At 38.8% G+C, this 20,046-nt stretch overlaps 1 long non-coding RNA gene across 1 annotated transcript in view; it reads left to right on the top strand.

Moving 5' to 3' along the window:
* The first annotated feature begins 52 nt into the window (after positions 1–52).
* LOC104856190 overlaps positions 53–20,046 on the top strand; it is a 34,699-nt gene continuing 14,705 nt past the window's right edge. Inside the window, exons 1-2 of the long non-coding RNA XR_778576.2 lie at positions 53–406; positions 15,620–15,747. This is a non-coding gene — a long non-coding RNA (uncharacterized LOC104856190). The remainder of the gene's footprint in view (positions 407–15,619; positions 15,748–20,046) is intronic.

The following is a 20,046-nucleotide window of genomic DNA, read 5'->3' as shown; positions in this document are numbered from 1 at the left end:
CGTCACAAGCCGCCCTGGTTTCCAAGCTCGGGGCACAAAGGGCTCGCTGCTCCACAGCCAGCTTGTTACGCCGCGGTGACTGCGTACAGCCCGCAGAGCCGCTAGTTAGGGAGACGCAGGGCCTCGGCTCCCAAATAAACCGAAACTCTGCAAAGCATTGGAGCTCAAGCTCACCAGATCAAGATGTTCAGGGGGCTCTGAGTTTGAGTTAAGGCTGAGGATAAGGCGGTGGGGGCGGGCGCCCTGAAATAACCCCAGGATCAACCTCTGAATTTGGCAAACGTCTGGGCAGGCTGGATGAACTTGAACATCTTGATCCCGGGGCTGCTGTGTGCTGAGGTCCACAAAGTTTAATTACGATAGCAACTAAATTCCCATTGACAGGATATATAATATTTCAGACTAGGTAAGATATTGGGGCAAGACAAATTCAACACTTCAGTAAATATTTGTAAGGTCAGATGATTGACCACACAGAATTATTCGAAGCTTGGAAAAACGGGCTAGAAGGTAGGATGAAGACTAAGGGGAAGGAAAGAAAAGTAGTTTTTCATTACAGTGCTAGAGACTGGATGAATGTGTCAGGGTATCCCGGAGCGGGCCCTGGGAGTTCACAACTTACCCTTTAAGCCTTTAGTATCAATGTCTCATAGCAGCTGTTTCCAACCGGTAAAGAAATGCTGGAAACTCGATAATCCAAAAGTAATTTATTGGGACTTCCTCAGTTTCTTTTATGATAGAAGAAGATGGAATGGGACTTGATCTCAGAATATGTTTTCTCTGAAGGACTTATCACATGATGAATACATTTTTTTATAGTAAATTAGAGCTAACAACTCAGTTAACCTTCAAATTACTTGACACACAAATTTATATTCTTTCTTCTTCTTTTTTTTTTTTTTTTTTTTTTTTTTTTTTTTTTTTTGGTACCGCAGATGGAACTTGGGACCTTGTGCTTATGAACACAAATTTATATTCTAATTCTTCAGGAAGAGCATACTTTTGTAAATCAAAAAAACAAATATGTTAAGGACAGCAGTAAAATTCCTAAACTAGAAACGGGAAATAGAACTTTACAGCAAGGAAGCTGATTCAAACTTGCTTTTTTTCCTCCTTTTTTCATTACAGTGCTGGGGATTAAACCCAGGGTCTCAAACATGCTAGCCAAATGCTCTACCACCAGGTGACCTCCTCAGCCCTTTTTTCTGCTACTTTAAAAAAATAATTTACTAAGTAGTCCGTGTTGGCCTCAAGATTGTGGGCCTTCTACCCCAGTCTCCCTAGTAGCTAGGATTCCAGATGTGCACCACCCGGCTCTGCTAGGCTTGGCATGGTTTTAAAATCGTGTACTATCTGATGAGGCCCTAGTTTCGATAAATACCCAAAAAAGAAAAAAAAACATACCCAAGAAACACCAGGTTATGCATTCATTCTAGTCTGGCGGTAATCAACATAGCCCAAAAGTTTACAAAGATGTATCTCCAAAACTCATACTCAAGACAAGGTAAAATGAAATGAGGAGAGACACGTTAAACTGGAGGTGAAGGGATGAAGTCTAAAAATGCAAGTTACACTTTTTTTAACTTAAGGAGCTTTGGAAAAATTTGGTAATATTGAAGATAATTAATGATAGTCCTCCTTTACCACCTAGCAATTCAATTCCAGGTGTATAATAAAAAATTCCACACAGGTACACAAACAGTGTGTACCAAAATGTTCACTGCAGAATTGTTGGTGAGAACTGAAAATTGGTAACAATCTGTCCCTCAATGTGGAAATGATAAGATAAATGGGCAGATCAATAAGTAGAATGAGCTGGGGATTTAGCTCAGTGCTTCTGCTGCCTGCCTTGCAAGCGCAAGGACTGGGGTTCAATCCCTGGTAAAAAAAAAAAAAAAAAAAAAAAAAAAAAAAAAAAAAAAAAGTGGAATGCTTAGATCTGATAGATTCTATAGCAAAATAAAGATGACAGGGCCGGGGATTTAGCTCAGTGGTTCTGGTGACAGTCCAGTAAGCGCAGGGACCTGAGTTTGATCCCCGGTATCCCCCAAAAAATAAATAAATAAAAATATAAAGATGGCAGACTGAACATATGCATCTACTTTTGCATACACTTGGCAGACAACAGGAGCTAAGGAGTTCAGAAATTCAACAGCAGCTTCTGGAGCCAACCTGCATTTCTTGTTAGTTTGTAAAACTGTTCTGCCTGTTCTCTCTCATTGTTCTTATTTCTATTCTGCTTCGGATGGTTTGTGTTGCTCCGTGATTTCTACTGGTTTTTTGGGGGGGTTTTTTTTGTTTTGTTTTGTTTTTTTGAGACAGGGTCTCACTATGTAGTTGAGACTGACCTGGAACTCACTATGTAGCTCGGGCTGGTCTTGAACTCATAGTGATCCTCCTGCCTCAGCCTCCCAAGTGCTGGGATTACATCTACTGGTTTCTCTCTGTATGTCGTCTTATCATTCAAATTTTACTCAAAAATTGTTCCCAGCAGGCCTTCTTATTGCTTTTTTTAATCACAAGAATGACAGACAATATTCAGATACATGTATAGATATATATCCCTATATCTCAATCACTTATCACAATGTAAGTTATCTTGAGATTAGTGTTTACCTTTCCTAATGTCCATCTTTTACACTAGAATGGTGGCCCTAGGAGAGCAAAGCCACAGTTTATCTTATCTATTGTCATATTTGCACTGTCCGGAATAGTGCCTAGGATGTGAAAGTACTCAATAAATGAATTCATAAGCCAACCCAATTAGTTTCTGAAACTTTGCCAGTCTCCCATAGGAGCTCCCAGCCAGAGGTTGTATTAGCTGATCACTACAGAGTACTCTATTGTGAATTGTCCTAGCCCTGGTCATTTCCTTGGCCACTGGCCGTCCCACTTGTTATCTTCAGGCTTATCTTAGCTACAGGATGTTGATAGAATTGCATAGCACCTTGGAACATATATCTCGAGGATACAAAATAGTTACAGAGATGTGATATTATTACGAAGTAGCTAACACAGTCCCTTTCTGATATGTAGCATAACATTAGGATCCTCCAAGTCTCCTGTGTCTGTCTTGAGATCCCATTCATTCTTCCGTTTAACACTACAGCAATATTCTTAGAGATTATCTGGATTTTCCTAGTGGAAAGTCACTTCTTTTGTTTACCTATCTATCGATCGATCTCAGTTGTAGTGTTAGGGATAGAACCCAGGGCCCTGCACATGCTAGGCAGACACTCTGTCATTGAGCTACATCCCCATCCCTGCTTCTCTCTTTCATGCATCTGTATAAACACGTAGGCACTTATGCTCTGACACCCACATTGTATATTTACATCGATGTAAGTGACTGGCAAAAAATCATTGTAACGTTTCACAATAAGCATTTTGTATAAGGTAATGAAAGGATTACTGAATATAAATCCTGGGGCTCTGGTCATAAATGTTTTAATTACAACGGAGTTAGATTTAGTTACCAGAGTAACAAGATGAAGAATTTGCCGAAGAAAATAGTCTATGCAATACGATTGTGTAGGCATGTCCAACAGCTAGCTCATCCACCCAGTTGAAAACATGTTTAAAGCGAAATCACTCATACACACCTAACAGAAAAACCAGAGTTAGTTAATGTCATTGCAAAGTGAATTGAAACTTCAGGAATTCAAGACATTTGTAATACTAGACATTCAAGGACAACACTGCTCTGCCCTTTCCCGACCAAAAAAATACAAAGTATCCCTATGTACTTAGATTTCAGAGATGCTATATGAAAATAAGGCTGCACCTGTTCTGCACTTTATAACTTTAAGATAGCCTAGGGGAACTGGTTATAAAACTGCTGCAACAACCTCATTAAACACCTACGGCAGGCCGTGCTACTTCTGTGTGTGAGCTCAGTTTTAAGATCTAATATTTAACTCTATGTAACATGTCTGTTGGTACCTGTTCTAGCTCTCCTCTCATACTGAGATTATAAGTGTACTTCATACATTACCTGCTCAGAGCAGGCACTAATCCACCTGCACTCCCTCCTGAGGATTGAACCCAAGGTCATGCCTACACGCTACCCCTAAGTTATACCCTTAAAACCCTCCCAAGTAGCTGTGATTATAAGTGTGAGCACCTGGCTCTGAGAGCAGGGATTCTATCATTTGCCTCTTAAAATCCTCCACAATCTTAGGTTAGTGTCTTATATATTGTAAATTACAATTATGGGTTTAACTGAATAAGGAAACAAACTGTCACTAATTTTCTTCATATAAAACATGATAGACAAGGGAGGAGAGGTCAGACCTATAATCCCAGTGCTCAGAAAGCTGAGGCAGGAGAAACACAAGTTGGAGGCCACCCTGGGCAAGTGAGCTGGGACTTTCTCAAAGAAATAAAATATATGCAAATAAAAAGTAGACAAAATATGCAGGCGTGGAAACTTTTTAAAAGATCATTACATGAGTAATGAAAGAACATATACCTTACCAAAGGAACAGGAATAAACAGATTAATAAAAAAGAAAGATCCAAAAATATATGAGATATCTGCTGTGTCATGAAAGTAAATTTGTGTGTGAGCGCTAGACTCTCTCTACGTTGCCTAGGCTGGCCTTGAACACTGGGGTTAAAGTGATCTTCCTGCCTTAACCTTCCCAGTAGCTACAACTACAGGCTTACATCACTGTGCCTGGCACATTAAAGGTAATATTTTAAACTAGGGGTGAGGAGAAGTGGATTATTCAAAAATAATGTTGAGATATTATTTTTCACATAATTTAATAAAGTTGGTGTAGCAGTCCTTATTATTTAAAAATGGTAATGATAAAAAGCTCACAAGTGCTGATCTATTTTCCATCATAGTTTTACTTATCAGTGGCAAAAATATCACTTTTTTTTTTTCTTTTTGAGACAGGGTCTCACTATGTAGTTGAGACTGATCTGGAACTCACTATGTAGCCCAGGTTGGTCTCGAGCTCACAGCGATCCTCCTGCCTCAGCCTCCGGAGTGCTGGGATTACAGGCTTGTGCCACCATGCCTGGCCCAAAAATATCACTTTAAAGATTAAAAAAAAAAAAAATCAGGGATTTATCTTACTTAAATCCTGGGGATTTCAACCCACTTTTCCCAAAGTTTAGCTGATGATTAGCATTTCGTGGGTATGAATAATTATTTATTAAATGATAAAATAAGCAACAGGATAAATATGTACTGCACTGTAGTTTAAAACAATTTTTTCAGACTCCACATATACCAAATTGAATAATGTTTCTATTTTTTTACTATTCCAGCCTTTTCCCATAGTCACTTAATCATTGTAACACCAATTCCTAAGATAAACTTTTAATATCTTCATTTCCATGCCTACTTGTAATGAACATTTTAAGCAATATTTCCATATTTTGGAGAAAATTTCAGAGCAATCTCTAATGCCTACTACTTGTGTATCTATAGCATATGCAAAATACACAAATGAAAGCCAGGGTTCACCAGCTTCAAATTCTACCTCCCTTGCTCCAAAGGATACAGTGTTGCTTTCTTGCTCTTTAAGAGTAGTAAAGGAGGGCCCAGAGGTGTAGCTCAGTGGCAGGGCATTTGCTAACATGAATGAGACTTTGGGTTGATCCCCAGGAGCACAAAACACAAACCAAAAGCCCTAGTGAGGAAATGCAGGAGGTTAAAAGAATTTCTGTTTTTTCCAGTCCTGCTGTAAAATCTGAGCAATTTACCTACTCCCCCTTTGCCTCAGTTTCCTCATCTGCTAAATAGCTATAATAACACATGCAGAGTTCTAGGCATGTAGCTCAGTGGTAGAGTGGTGTGTCTAGAGTATGCAAGGCCCTGAGTCCAATCCCCAGCATTGCAAATGCAAGCAGTCTTAAATGCAAAAGTAAAAGCACTGAGGATGTAGCTCAGTGGCAGAGCATGTGCTTAGCATGTGTAAGACGCTAGATTCTATCCCCAGGCACACACACATACACACACACGCAGAGTACATGATAAGTCTTTAGAGTAATTCCTGGTTCTAGTAAGTAGTCAAATATGTTTTGAACGCTTATTAAATTTTTATCTGGACTAAATGAAATGGTACATGATCATTAACTATTATCAAAGATAAAAGACATTTTTCATCCAGAGGGAACTAGTCCAGTGTTTAAATCTTAGCTCAGTAAAGAAACTTCAAAATCCAGATCTGAATTATAGATGAGGTCATCCAGATGCACGTCTCTGCTTTCCTTGGCCTAGCAGTTTTGTTGTTGTTGTTGTTTGGTACCAGGGATCGAACTTGAGCCCTTGTGCTTGCAAAGCAGGCAGCAGAACCACTGAGCTAAATCCCTAGCCCTCCCTGCCTTCCTAGGGATCAAAGGTTTTAACAGAGGCAGGAGAGTTGTAGTCTTGGGAAGGAGTAAAGAGACTATCAAGGACCTACTTTCTCTGATCCTTTGTAAGCTACAAAGTCTGCTCATGTTACTTTCCTTTTCTTCCCATTGTGTGGTTCAAAGCTATCAGTAACATAACCTGGAAAGAGCACAATAGCAAGGAATGAGGAGGGACACAGTGGTAGCTCATTGGAATCTGCGAGTTGCTTAAAACCAAAGTAGAAAGTAGGGAGATGGCCTGTTATAGATATGAAGGGTTTATAGATAGGAAAACTCTGAAGATCACTAAGAGTTAGATGAAATCCCAGTTTTTAATTAAGATGGGCAGAAAGTATCTCTATTAATTATAGATTGATGAGAGACTCTCATGAGATAATCTCATGATGCCTAGGTAACTGCTACCTAGGAGATTGTCAAACAATCCAATAATAACCATTCAAAAGTGCTTAGACTACAATGAGACAAAATCCAATGACTTTAAGAGAGCAAAGCCTACCATACTAATTAATTAACTTCCGTGATGGTGCTAGGTCATTAGCCATAATGAGGAGACACTGGATTCGATCTCTTTGAGTTTACTGAGTTGGGATTCTTTTGTCTTGTCAATACACTGAACCAGATGGTCTAGAACTCAGTATTATTAATTAGAGAGAAAACTGACTGGAGATCTCCAAAATGGTTAACAGTACCCCTGCTGCTGAAGTGTACCTATTTAAGGATTGGTCCAAAGGATTTTTAACATCGTTCTACATGACAGGAATGAGATATTTTACAAAAACCAGTAGGAGTTTCTCCCTACTCCTACACTTCTGAGTCAGTACTCACAAAGTGTAGTTGCCAACCTAAAGTATGCCTGCTTGACCCAAAACCATATGTATGAAACAAATATATAAGGCCAATACATAGACACTCAGGGGAAGAAATTTTAAAATAAGATAGAAGAGAAAAGGGAAAGAGGAAAAGTGGTACAAAAATTCAAATAACATAGAGTGTCCTCATTAACTATAAAAGGAATAAAAATGTATATGTCTGGGAGAAATAACTTGATTTTTAAATGTTATTTATATCTTGAGTTGGTCACAAAATAGTAAATGTTAAAAACAGAACACATGAAGCCGGGCGTGGTGGCACACGCCTGTAATCCCAGCGCTCAGGAGGCTGAGGCAGGAGGATCGCTGTGAGTTCGAGACCAGCCTGGGCTACATGTGAGTTCCATGTCAGTCTCAACTACATAGTGAGACCCTGTCTCAAAAAAACAAAACAACTGCTAAGTGAAATAAATAAGTCACACATATGCAAATACCGAATAGTTTCTCTGGTGTGAAAAACTAAAATAGTACTCAAGATCCTAACGGGGCAATTAGCAATGTGAAATAGGAAGAAAAGGACCAAAGGTATAGGGACAGTGAATGAAATTAATGTTGGAAGGTGGGGAGGGGAGGAGGGGGTGAAGGGAGGGTGGGAACAAGGGGAAAAAAATGAGAACCAAGACCTGGCATGTAAAGGTACAACATCCCAGTAATGAGTATAACTGTACTGTATACCTAGAATGTACCGATAAATTCAATTAAAAACAAAACAAAACAACAACAACAAAAACCACATGACACATTAATTGTACAAAACAATAATTATTAACCTACAGTTGAGAAGAAAGGCACAATATTAAGAAGTAAATGAAGATTTTCCTAAATAAAAATTGAGCCCAAGGGCTGAGGATGTAGCTCAGCCCTGGAGTTCTTACCTAGCACACACCAGGCCTGAGTTCAATTCCTAGGACCACCAAAACACAAAACAAAACACTGAGTTCAAAAGGAAATTCAAAAATACATTAACAATACTCTGAAAATAATTAGTATGAAAATAATATACTCAAAATGGGCTGCTGCTAAATTGAATCTACACTCATAAGTTATTTCTTGACCTTAGGCATTGTATCCTCAAAATAGGAAAGGAGAAAATAAGCACTCTATTTATCATTTTTAAAATACCCCAGAGAGGGGCAGTGGGAAGAACAAAAGACTCATAAAATAGTTCTTCTTTTAGCTCAACCAAGACTAACTTAGCTAAAATATGCAAATGTGAATGGGGTTTTTCCTGTATCACCAGTAACTATCATAGTTTGATTTTTTTTTGTGTTTTTTTTTGTTTTGTTTTTTTGGTACCAGGGATCGAACTCAGGTCTTTGCGCTTGCAAGGCAGGCGGCTGAACCACTGAGCTAAATCCCCTGCTACTATCATAGTTTAAGAAAAAATATTTTTTATAGAAGATTGGATTGTTACTGGAGATGTAGTTCAGTAGTAGAGTAATTGCCTAACATGATTGAGGTCTTGATTGAGTGTGTGTGTGTGTGTGTGTGTGTGTGTGTGTGTGTTTAAGAGAGAGAGCGAGAGAGAGAGAGAGAAGGAATGTGTGTTATTAGGAATAAAGATGTATATGGTAAAAACTACTTTTTCAACTAAACAATTTAGAAATAATCATAATTCAGTTTAAAAATTTTTATCAAAATGGTGATGTCAAAATGACAAAAAGCTCAAAACATATTCCCAGTAGGTAACTTTAACACATAATGCCCTATTTAACAATTCTTCAAACAGGGTATTTTGGCATGTACTTTTAACTTTTAATCCCAGCACACATGAGATGATTAAGCAGGAGGATCACTGTGAGTTTGAGGCCAGCCTGGGCTACATAGTGAGTTCAAGGAAAGCCTGAAGTATGTAGCAAGACTGTCTCAAAAAATTTTTTTTTCTCAATCTTTATATATCTTTTGTTTTCAGAATTTTTTCATATTGTTTCTCTTTTTTTTGGAAGTATTTTCAGCAAATTCTGCTGCTCTCAACTATTTGAAATAGTGAAATTTGAAAGTTACCTAAATATTCAAGGGAAAACAAGAATTTTCTGATCTTGACAAAGGGAAAATATAACTCCCAATCTTCTTTCTAGATGTCGGATATGCCAAGTTGATGAATTGAAGAGTGAATTCCAAAGGACAATGGAGGTTAAGAGCAGGAAAGGTTTATTGAGAGAGATAGCTCCTGAGAGACAGGAGGGGTTCCAAATGGGGCTGCCACTGGAGAGGTCCTTTGTTAGGGGTATTTATACAGCAAAGTCACACTGTAGTACAACATGGGTCAGACTACAATCAGTCTATAGGATTACAAGTTTAGCCACTTAGCTAATATTGATCCAATATGGAAATGAATCATGCAGCAAGGGTACGGAAAAGAACCAAAACATTTTTGGGAAGGGATGGGCCCAGATGTTCTGGTCACCCACCACCTGGGCAACTGATGCCTATCTAGACTTACTCTATCAGGAGGTGCTAATTATAATGTAATCTCGGTTATTGTTTATCCCTTAGGGACAAATGTAGGCCTGGACATTGCAGCTTCATTTGGGGCCCGGCCTTCTCCAGATGTGCCTCCAGCCATAATTCTGATGTCTTTTTTTTTTCCTTTGCTTCGTGACGTCATTCCTCCATGTTGTGGGACCATGAATGTGGTACATTTTACATCTAATAGGTTGGGAGTTATATTTCATCTGTCTCACTAACATCTGTTATCATCTTTTGATTTTTTTGAAAAGAGCCGTTCTGACGAGTATGAGGTGGTATTTCTTTGGATTTCCCTAATTAGTGTTGTTCAGTGTTTTATTTTCTATCTGTTGGCTATTTATACACCTTTTTTGAGTCTTTAGCCCATTTTTCAATTGGATTGTCTTCTCCCTCCTCCCACTTCCCCTTTTTCTTTTTCTTTTTCTGAGGAGAGTCTTGCAATCTGCTCTGCAGGTTGGCCTCATACTCCTGAGCTTAGGCAATCCTTATGCTTCAGGCTACTGAGAAGCTGGAACTGCAGGTACATGCTAACATGCCCAGCTTGGTTTGCTTCCTGTTGAGGTGTTTTGGGTTCCTTATATTTTTTGGATACTGGTACTGGGAATCGACTTCAGGGCCTTGCACTTGCCAGGCAGGCCTAGTGCCAATGAGTTAAACTCCTGGCCCTTTCAATTTTTTTTTTTTATAGGAAAAAGTTTTAACTGGAAAATAAGAGAAAAATGGTAAGATACTTTAGCTTAAGAAGTTAACAAAGAGCAGGCCAGGCCTGAATGAAAGAGATAGAAAAAATAAGAAGGAAGTGGGGCTTCAGGAGCTGAACAGGGCAAGCGCTGATGGAGGGAAATCAGACGGGTCCCACAACTTTCAAGCGTTCACCAGCGAGTATAACATTAGCTGTGGACTGCCGTATATGGCCTTTCTTATGTTGAGATACATTCCATTCGTTGAGTTTCTATCAAGAAAAAAATGTGGAATTTTGTTAGATGCCTTTTTTTGTATGTAATGATATAATCATGATTTTTTTTGTCTTCTATGCTGTTAATGTGATGTATCAGATTTATTGATTCATACATTTGGACTTATCTTTGCGTCACACTCGATCATGGTGAATGATCCTTTCAATGTTCAGTTGCGTTTGGTTTGCTAGCATTTTGGTGAGGATTTTTGTATTTGTCAGTAAGAGACTTTGGCCTGTAATTTTCCTTTCCTGTAGTGTTCTTGTCTGGTGTTGGGGAGACGCTGGGTTTGTAAGAGGAGTGAGTTTGAGGTGTTTCTTCCTCTTCAATCTTTAGGAAGTTTGAGGGTCGGTAATTAGTTCTTTAAATGTTTGGAGGAAATCACCTTGTAAAGCCATCAGCTCCTGGACCTTTCTTTGATGGGAGACTGTTTATTGATTCAATTTATTAATTACTGGTCTGTTCTGATTTTCCCTTTCTTTAAGATATAGTCATGGTGAATTATATGTGTCTAGGAATTTATCCATTTCTTCTAGGTTCTCTAGTGTGGAGGATTAACTAATGGTCAACAACTTGGAACGCCTAGCTGAACTGAATCAGCATGGTGGGTTGTGGAAGATCGCCTGAGAATTGTTGCCAGTGGCATAAAAGGAGAACTGGAGGAGATGATCACAATGGACTATTGATTCCCTAGGAGAAACTTTATGCGGATGGTTTTTCTGATGTGAACTTGGCTATTCTGGTCGGAGGAGTTCAGGGCCTTGCTGTTGCTGGCAATGGCTGCCGTTCTCACCAGGGGAGCTCTGACCTTCACCATGAGCGTCACTTCCTTGTTCCAGTGTAGATCCCTCAGCCTGGTGGCACAAATCCCCCACCCCACTGGTGCACGTTTTCTGGCTTCCACTACTGATGTTTTGGCCTTCGTGGTGCAGATCCTGGATATGGACAAGCAAATTGCTCTGGGCTCCAAGCCACTGTCTGGACTCACACAGAACGCTGCCTTGGACTCTAGGCCTTTATCTGGACTTGTGCAGAACATTGCTATGGGATCCAAACCCTTGGCTGGATTCTTTTCTAGTGTACAGCTAGATATCTTGCACTTCTCTGCATTTGATTTTTTTGGATAGCTGTTATAAACTCATCCTATAAATTATGTGTCCTGTATTCAATCTATTTCCCTTGTAAACCCCTGACTACAACAACCAACGTGCTGGGCTATAACTATTCAGAGTAATTTCTTCTGATTCTTTGGTATCGGGTGTAGTATCTCCTCTTTTATTTCTGATTTTATTTATCTTTTTTTTCTTAATATAGCTAAGGATTTGTCAGTTTTGTTCATCTTTTCAAAGAACCAGATCCTTCTTTTGCTGAGCTTTTGTATATTTTTTTATTCTCTTTCATTTATTTCTGTTCTTTCTGACCTTTGTTATTTCCTTTTGCTCATTTTGTGCTGATCACTATTATTTCCTTCCTTTTGTTCATTTTGAGCTGTCTTTGTTATTTTTTTCCTTTCGTTCATTTTGAGCTCTGTCCTTTTTCAAGTTCTTGAAAGGTGTAATATTAGGCTATTTATTTGAGATCTTGTATTTGGTGTAGACGTTTATTGCCATAGATTTGCCTCTTAGATTTCCTTTTGCTGCATTTCCTAAGGTTTTGTTTTGTTTTGTACTGAGAGTTAAATGCAGGGTCTTTGCATTGAGCCACATCCCCAGTCTTTTTTAATTTTTGTTTGTTTGTTTGTTTTTGAGACAGGATCTCACAAAACTGCGAAGTTGATCAGAACAGGCTCAAACTTGCTATCCTCCTGCCTCAGCAGCACCCTAGAATGCATGGATTCCAAGCTTATCTCACCTTACTCAGCTTTCACACATTCCCCCCACACACATAGGCGGGGTGCCATTGAGCTAAATCCCTGACCCACATTGTTTCCATTTTCATTTCTGTTTTGGTTTCTTTGACCCATTGGCTGCTCAGGACCATGTTACTTAATTTCCACATTTTTTTCCCTAGTTTTATACCATTGTGATTCAAGAAGTTACCTAACATGATTTTAATCCTCTTAAATTTGCTGTTTTTTGTTTTTTTTTTTTTTCTTAACAGAGCATATGATCTATCCTGGAGAAGAAAATGATTCTGTTGGTGTTGGATGGATTGGTATTAGATGTATATGTCTGCTAGTGTTGATCAAGTCCATATTTTCTTAATTTTCTTTATGGATGATCTGTCTGTTGTTGAGATTAGGGTACTACAGGCTGCTACCATTTTTGAATGCCAATCTGTCTTTCCCTTACGATATTTTAACATTTGATTTATATATTTAAGTGCTCCAATGTTAGCTGCATATAGATTTATAATTGTATTTTCTCTTAATTATTTATTGCTGTATATTGGGTTGCTTTGTCTCTCTACAGTTTTGAACTTTAAATCTGATACAAATATACCTGCCCTTGCTCTGCTTTGGTTTTCATTTGTGTGAAATGTCTTTTCTTTCTTTTTTTCTTTTTGGGTACCAGGGATCAAACTTGGGACCTTGTGCTTGTGATGCAGGCAGCAGAACCACTGAGCTGAAATCCCCAACCCCCTGAAATGTCTTTTTCATCCATTCGCTGTCAGCTATTTGTGTCCAGAAAAAATGAAGCAAATCTCTTTTGGGCTACATATAGTTGAGTCTTTCGGTTTTATGTTGTGTTTTGTTTTCCCATTTAGCCTTTCTGCCATTAAAGGATTTAATTCATTACATTGGCGTTCATCTGTTTTGTGCTATTATAACAAAATATCACAGACCAGCTAGTATATAATGAGCAAAAACGTACTGACGTAGGGTTTCAGAGGTTGGGAAGTCCAAGATCAAGCTGCTGGCGTTTGGTGAGGGTTTTCTTGATACATCTTTGTGAGAGGCAACACATGGGTAAGAGAATAGCAAACTCATCTTTTGTAAGGACCCCACTACAGTATAAATGCTTTCTGTTAGCTTTTACCACCTAACACTGAGGCATTGGGAGCTAATTTCCAACACAGGAACTGCAGGAAAAAAAATTGTAATTTGTTTTCTGGTTATTTGTTTTTGTCTTTCTCTCTTACTGTCTTCCTTTGTGGTTTGAGGCTTTCTATGGTGGTACACTCTAAATCATTTCTATTTATGTTTTGGGCATCCACAGATTTTTGCTCTGTGGTTACCAGCAAACTTACATAAAATAACTTACAGTTATAATAAGATACTTCAAGCTGATAATAAGTTAACTTTGATCTCATTCAACAACAAAAGGCTAAACCTTTTTTATTTAGTCTCGGTAGGGAGCAACCTTAGGAAGGTTCTGTTGGGCTCCATTCTTGGGTGGAGTGGCTGACTGGACTCAACTGACTGGTGCCACCACTGCCTGGGCAGTGCAATGGCCTCTAATCAGGCCAGGTGCCTCTGTGGGTGGTACCACTCTTTGGATTCTCCAGTTGGGCAGGGCTTCAGGCTGAGCTCCAAGATTAGTCAGAATGGATGGGACCAGAGGCTATCCTCTATAGAAGTGCATAGTCCAGGCTTGTCTCCCCGCAGAGGGCTTTGGAGTAGGCTCTTGGGTCAGGCAGAGTTGCTCAATGGTTAGGGACCCAAGCTACAGTAAACTTCCCTCTATGCTGCTGAGAGAAACTAGCTGGGTTTTATGAGTGGGCTGTGCTGTTGGCTGATCTAACTGATCAGACACTTCTAGGGTGGGCAGAAACATGGAGTTACCACCAAGATAAGCATGCTGAGGCCTGTGAGCTTCCCCTTCTGTTCTTGTTTCTACCTGACTCCAGGTGGTCTAGTCCTGCCTTGCTTGCACGGATCTCAAAGGCACAAGACTGGAGTGGGTTTCCTGGAATGCTAGGGAAGCTAAATTTGCCTAATTATTGTCATTTCCCATGGAAGATCTGCAGGTCCAAGGGTAATCCTCTCTCTGTGGCATTGCTCTGACTTGGGGAGGGAAGCGGTCAATATGGTCAAAGTAAGCCTGTTTCCTCTACCTTCACTATAATTTTTAATTAATTTATTAATTAATTTATTAATTTATTTTTGGCATCTCAGTCTCATCCTTAAGTTTTAAAGTTTTCACAAAGGTTTTTGTCTGAGGAAGTGGCTAGTTGGGTGTTACAGCCTAGAGGAGCACAGCCTGAAACTTTCTCTTACCTGTTTTCCCCCCTGATTATTCAGTAATTACCATAGGATTTAAAAAAAAACTCAAATGCAATAAAGGACAATAAAATGTTAAAATAAAATAATCTTGGATTTGAGAGAAATTAAGTTTTCAGTTTTTGTTTTTTCATTTTCTAATTTAGCTATTAAAGGTTTTCTCCTTCTTTAGCAATTTATTTATTTTTATTTTTCTCTCTTGGTCTTGCTTTTCCCCCAGCTGATCAAAAGCAAATGATTTTAATTAACAATTCACATTTTTATCTCTTATTCAGTACCACAACATAAATCTAACATCACTGCCTAAAATGTATTTAGATATATAAAAGTATAGATATAAAAAGATAAGAGAGCCGGGGATTTAGCTCAGCAATTCCGCCACCTGCCTTGCAAGAGCAAGGACCAGAGTTTGATCCCCAGTAACCCCCCCAAAAAAAAGATGAGAAAAAAAGAACCTGACAATGTCTGATAACTAATGACTAAAAATATTGTTTGCACAAGTCCTATTTTTAAAAAAAATCAATCTGCCACATGTAACATGTAATCATAAAATATATATGTATTCACATATATATTCAGTAAATAATTTTACACACATATCTTACATAGGTTATACCACATTGTATTTGGGGTTTATATACAAATTTTTAAATATTTCATGCATTTCTGTATGTCATTAAGATTCATGATAAGCATAATATTGATGGTTGCATACATTTCTTTTTTTCTTCCTTCATTCCTATTTTGATAAAAAAAAAAATAACATGAAATCTATCCTCTTAACCAATTTTTAAGTGTGCCCTGGATGAAACTGTGAACTGCTGACTAGAATCATCTTTTAACTAGATGTACACCATGGCACAAATCAGCCAACTGGACTGCTTATCCGGCTCCTGAATCAGAATTCAGGGTCTGCTTAGCAGGTATGTAAAGTTAAGCTAGTTGAAAGACCACGGGCATTCAGTCTTCTCATTACAAGATGAAAATAATATCACTAACTACTTCAGTATATTACTATGCAGATTAAATAAAACGTAAATTGCTGGGCATAGTGGCGCATGTAATTCTATTACACTGGGAGGCTGAGGCAGGAGGATTAAAAATTTGATGACAGCCTTGACTATATGATGACATGCTGCCTCAAAAAACCTAAAAAATGAAAAGGTAAATCACTTAATACAGTGGTACCTAGTACCTACTCAGTACATGTTTGCCATTGTTGATGACCTTGAAATATTTGGTGGCAACTCTAGATCACTTAGATTAATTTTGCACCAATAAAATGAAAATATTCTCTTTATCTAAGATCATGGGGTACATCAGGCAGCTCAGGTGACAAGTATCTATAGTCCCAGCTATGCAGGATGATGGCTTGAGCTCAAGAGTCCAAGACCAGCCTGGCCAACATAACGAGACTTGGTCTAAAGAAAAAAAACATGTATCAAAACCATTTATTTCCTTCTGTATGAATTAACCTCTACAGTATAATATAGTGTCTGAGACAGAGTAGGTCTAAATTTATCTTATTTCATTTTAGTGCTAGGGATCAAACCTATGGTTTTGCATATATTAAGCAGAAGCACAAGCTCTACCCCTGGGCTACACCATCAGCCCCTAAATATTTCTTTGATGAACACAGGGTAATGTTATAAAAAGGCCACCACATGCTAAAAATTGTGAGATGTTAGTACACTGAGTTCATACAAGATATACATTACTAAAAGCCTTGGTTGATAATGATAAATAAAAATCTTAATGGGTTCATTGACCTCCCATAAACAAGTGATAGAGTCCACAGCCCATATTTCACTGTACTGTGTTGAAAATCTTATCTGCTTACCTGTCTGTCAAAACGACCTGAAAAGGAGGATGTAGCAAAGTGGCAGAGTGCCTGGAGAGAGAGAAAGAAACGGGGGTGGGAGGATGGGGGAAATTTTCTTAACCAATTTCAAGTCCCTTGGGCCAAATTAGGTCAAACTAGGCTGAATTTTTTTTCTTTTTTATTGAGTTTATTGGTACTTTTTAAGTATACAGTACAGTTACATTCATCATTGGGACCTTGTACCTTTACATGACAGGTCTTGGTTCTCATTTTTTCCCCTTGTCCCTGCCCTCCCTTCACCCCTTCCACCCTAGACTGAATTTTTTTTTGAGACAGGGTCTCACTATGTAGTTGAGACTGACCTGAAACTCACTATGTAGCCCAGACTGGTCTCGAACTCACAGCGATTCTCCTCCCTCGGTCTCCCAAGTGCTGGGATTACAGGCGTGGACCACCACACCAGGCAATCCTACTTATATTTTTAAAGTTGTACATTTTTCCTGACTAGGAAAGTTATGACCATTTGTGATACAGCTCTAAGTCATAATTACATACATTTATATGTTTGTTAACTTTTCCCTAAGTAGATGTGTAGGATTTTTATTTGCTTGTTTATGTTTCTTACCCTTCAAGACCCAGGTCCTGGTGTATGCTAGGCAAGTGTTCTACTGCTCAACTGCATTCCAGCCCCTAGGTGTGTTTTTAAGAATAAAAATTTCAGGACATTGCTAAAGCACCAGGAAGGTACCCTGGGCCCTGATCCACAGCGGGAAGGAGAGCCACGCCTTCTCCCTCCTGGAGCCGCCATCGCTCCAGGGCCAGGAAGGTAGGCATGCGGGTGCTCCTGAACCCCCATAACTCCCCTCACTCCCCGCCCCCCTCCCCCACGCACACTCAGACCTCCTGACTGTGCCAGTCTTTTGACCCACTCTTCAGAGGCAGAGGTGGTCATAAAGGGTATTTTTCTGAGTTCCCAACTATGAACATCTTTAAAGAAAGGGCGTGGGAAACCTGTAGTAGAACGGTGTGGAGTTCAACCATTCAGAAGATTGGGGAATTCAATCTGGGCCTTGCAGCCCGAGGTCAGTCTGTGTCATGGGGTTCAGCCATTAGCTAACTGAGATCAGGGGTCTTGAGTCCTAACTGTGTCTGAGCCTTTAAATGGTAAATATACTATATTGAAAAGTTTGTTCACTGCAGACATGTTCTGGACTGCTTCTTGATTTCAATTTATTTCAAATGGTTTAAGGGTGATAGACTAGTGACTACCACAGGTGGTCAGTTTCCAAGTTGTGCTTGATCATAATGTGTTGCTGATTGTATCAGTTGGGATAAAGGATTGTGGTTGATTCGATGAGCTCTTTTCTCGGATGTTATGAAGATGAGAATGTCTGTGGGTCGTTAGAGACCCAGAAGCTAGGGCACAACTATATCAGGAAGATTTGGGTGATAACCCAGAGATTAAACCAAGGACAGCCCGACAACAAAAGCAAAAATGAGAAAACATTTAAGCAAGACACAAAGACAGACTTCCAGTTCACCAATGGTAAACAGTAAGGCAAATGAGGATGAAAAGGCCAATAGTGAATCAGCAGAACACCCTGAACTCAAAGAACAGGAAGTAACAAAACAGATCAATCAGGCTCTAGAAAAATTCAAAACAGAAATAATTTCCCAAATAACCGTAGAGATGGTGAGCAAAATGTAAGTCGTGATTTGAGACTCTAGAGCAGAACTGACAAAAAAAATAGATGAGCTCAGGACCACGATAGAAGCCATGAAGGCCCAGCATAAGAAAGAAATGGAAAAGAGGCCAGGAATTTAGCTCATCTGTTCAGTGGCCTGCCTCATCAAGGACCTGAGTTCGATCCCCAGTGCCACACACACACACACACACACAAAAGAAATGGAAAAAATAAACACCCAACATAGGAAAGAAATGGAATCCATAAAACAGATTCAAACAGATATCCAGGAGATTAAACACTCCATTGAAAGTGTATGCAACAGAATAAAAGAATGCGAAGATAGACTCTCAAATATAGAAGATAAGATTGCAGTCAGTGACCCCCATGAAAGGAGAGGTCTCTTAAAAACCGTACGGGATCATGAGAAATCAATCCAACAACTCCTAGATGATGCAAAGAAGAATAACATAAGACTGATAGGAATCCATGAACTAGCAGGAGAAAACACAAATGACTTTAAAAAGCTGTTCACAGAATTAATGACAGAAAACTTCTCAAACAAAGGGGAAGAATTTGACATTCAGATAACTGAGGCATATAGGACACCAACTAGCCACAATCAAAAAAAAATCTACACCTAGACATATAATAATCAAGATCCCAGAAACGCAACAGAAGAACAAAATACTACAAGCAGTAAGAGAAAAGAAACAAATCACATGCAAAGGAAAGCCCATCAGAATCACAGCAGACTTTTCAACACAAACCCTTAGGGCAAGGAGAGCCTGGAGTGAGATATTTCAAGTACTAAAAGAGAACAGCCTCCAACCTAGACTGATGTATCCTGCAAAACTCTCTTTCAAAATGGATGGGGAAATAAGATACTTCCATGACAAAGAACACCTGAGAAACTACATGAATACCAGACCAGCACTACAAGCAATTCTAAACAAGATCCTAGAAAAAGACAATGAAGGCAACAACACCATGAGGCCCAACAGAGCAAATCAAATAGGCAAGGCAAGAAACTAAAAGGAGAAGGTGAAAAAGTAAAAAAAGTCAACAAAAGGCCAATAACATGTCAATAATAAGTCAGTACATATCAGTTATAACCATCAGTGTCAATGGCCTCAACTCACCAATCAAGAGAAATTGGCAAAATGGAATAAGAAGCAAAATCCAATGATATGTTGTATACAAGAAACACACCTAGTGCAAAAAGAAGCCCATAGACTGAAAGTGAAAGAATGGAAAACAATTCTCCATGTGACAGGAGCCCAGAAATAGCAATCTTATTTGCAGACAAAGCAAATTGCAGACCAAAACTGATTCTAGTATTATTGATGTAGGACGGTACTATATCATACCTCAGTGAATGTAAAATATCTTGTACCTGTTTTATGATATGTACTAGTGACCATGCTTTATCAGAGCTATTTTTAAAGATATTACTCTAGAATGTTCTCTTTCCAGATGATGATTAAGATGCTAATTAAAAAATAATGGTGCCAGGTACCACAACAGCAACAGAAATTTGCAGTTATCTGGATATTATTCTTTTCTCTTTTTTTTGTTTTTTGTTTTTTTAATGGAATGTGCTGAATGTCTGTAATTTTGTTCAGATGACTGCAGAACCTGGAGAAGCTGTTGCTGTTATTGATGCATAACATACTGCTATTATTGGTCTTTTTATATAAATATAAAAATATATA

This window comes from Fukomys damarensis, unplaced genomic scaffold (genome assembly GCF_012274545.1).
Source record: "Fukomys damarensis isolate Sample0158 unplaced genomic scaffold, DMR_v1.0_HiC HiC_scaffold_19, whole genome shotgun sequence".
Classification (NCBI taxonomy): Eukaryota; Metazoa; Chordata; class Mammalia; order Rodentia; family Bathyergidae; genus Fukomys; species Fukomys damarensis.
Note: the sequence above shows the minus strand (reverse complement) of the source record. Positions and strands in the feature narration are given on the sequence as shown.